Source organism: Ctenocephalides felis, unplaced genomic scaffold, assembly GCF_003426905.1.
Source record: "Ctenocephalides felis isolate EL2017-DRISC unplaced genomic scaffold, ASM342690v1 CF-g0.4_SCAFFOLD_01886, whole genome shotgun sequence".
NCBI lineage: Eukaryota > Metazoa > Arthropoda > Insecta > Siphonaptera > Pulicidae > Ctenocephalides > Ctenocephalides felis.
In genome coordinates this window covers 109,329,632-109,331,614 of record NW_020538040.1, presented here as the reverse complement: position 1 = coordinate 109,331,614, position 1,983 = coordinate 109,329,632, and the positions used below count along the sequence as shown (strand labels likewise).

At 25.0% G+C, this 1,983-nt stretch overlaps 1 long non-coding RNA gene across 1 annotated transcript; it reads left to right on the top strand.

Annotated features, from left to right (window-relative positions):
- The first annotated feature begins 794 nt into the window (after window positions 1-794).
- Window positions 795-1,095, top strand: LOC113378249. Its single transcript, XR_003367162.1, has 3 exons — window positions 795-870; window positions 941-994; window positions 1,066-1,095. It is a non-coding gene; the product is annotated as an uncharacterized LOC113378249 (long non-coding RNA).
- Window positions 1,096-1,983: the final 888 nt, after the last annotated feature.

Below are 1,983 nucleotides of genomic sequence, written 5' to 3'. Positions count from 1 at the left end.
AAAATTACGAATAAAATGATATATAATTCAATATGTGTGTTCATATAATTATTTTCAGATTTTTCAATTTTTCTTGAATTTTAGCACTGTAACTCGCCCATAGGCCAAACCGTTTGAAATACAAAGTTGTGATATATGGAGAAAAAATTAAAAATTTTGAGACGATTCTAACAATGTATAATACTTTACATGGTTTATCTATGACAATATGAATTTGGAATTTTTTATTAAATTACAGGACTCCGACTAGCTTATTTTCCAAACGGTTTACAATACGAAGATTAGTTATATGAGAGAAAAACTAAGTATTCTAAGACAAATTTAATAATATATAATAATATATATTGTGATTTCTTTACGAATTTATTAAATATCTTGAATTTAATAAAGCTATGAGTTTTCTACTTTTTGACTTTTTGATTTACGTTTCTAGTAAATTCGATGATTGACGCGCATTAACACAACAAAATGGTTGATGCATAGAGAATGCGGTAGCGTCACTTAGTGAAATGTATTTTTTGTTCGTTTGTAAATAATCAAATTATGTTTTAATTTAAAAAATAGTGATAATGTGTGTATGTGTGTAGGTTGTGTTATGAGCTATAAGTTGTAAATAAAATATAACAGTGAGAAGTGTTGTGTCGTGTCTAATGTTTAATTATATTTGTCTGAAGCTGAAATTTTCGATAATATTTTCAACAAGATTTGCATGTCTTCAATAACATTTTTACACTAAGATTTTCCAATTTGATCAGGAGTTTAACAGCGTTGAGAAATCTGCCGTATATATTATATGAAATATATTATAGACATCAAACATAACATAACTTAATTTCTGGCAAGGATTATTTTACGAGGTTATACTACCAGGTGAATGCATATAATACTTCTCAATATTATTCTGTCTATACATTTAAAACTTATACTTACTTATTTTCAGGAAATAATAATATAGTAGAGAGAAAAAATTTCTATACTTTCATATTTAGAAAAGGTAAGCTTCAATAGTTGCTATAATATAATTATTTCCTTCTGCATTTAAAACGCATTCTTATTTATTTTCAGGTAATATTGTTGTAAGCGCAGAAAATAGAGAAACTGGTTTGCTTAGTAGTAAAATTTTATCGAAAAGGTTTTCATCAAAAGTTTGTAACTAAATAAGTTGTAGAAAGGAAAGATATAAATTTTGACAGAATAATCATAATGTTTGATAATAATAAATGCAATGTAGAATGTCAATAAATCTGTACATTTGCATAGCAAGATTCTAGACTATGATATGAAGTCATTATTTTTTAAGGTAAAAGTAGAGTCAATTACATTTTACAATCTCATTTTAACGCTTTCATAAATTATTTATATTGATAATATATAATGATATATAATAAAAATATTAACAAGGAATACAAGGTTTTAGATGACAATACAAACTTGGACAAAAATATTTTGGGGTTATGGTTAAAAAAGTTTCCCAGTCACTGTTCTAGACGATAAGATAAAAGTTATCATTACTAAAGGAAAGAGTTAAGTCAATCCTATTTTACTATCTCATTTCAATGCTTTCATAAATATTTCATATTGAATAATAGATATAATAAACAAGGAATACAAGTTTTAAATGACAATGCAAACTTGGTCAAAAATATTTTGGGGTTATGATTGAAAAAATTTCCCAATCACTGTTCTAGACGATGAGATAAATTTCATAACCTCATTTCAATGCTTTCATAAATATTTCATAATGAATAATATTTATATTAACAATGAATACAATATGTTCAGATGATGTACAGTGTTTTATCGAATGACGATGTTATAAATAGTTAAATTAATTTAATTTTGTTGTTGTTATTCGATTTAAATTGAGTATATATGTATGTCTATCTGTATGTAAGTAGATGTGTATGTATGTGTATACGTATGTATATATATGTGTATATATCTGTGTGTATATGTATATAGATATAAATATACAAGTTATGA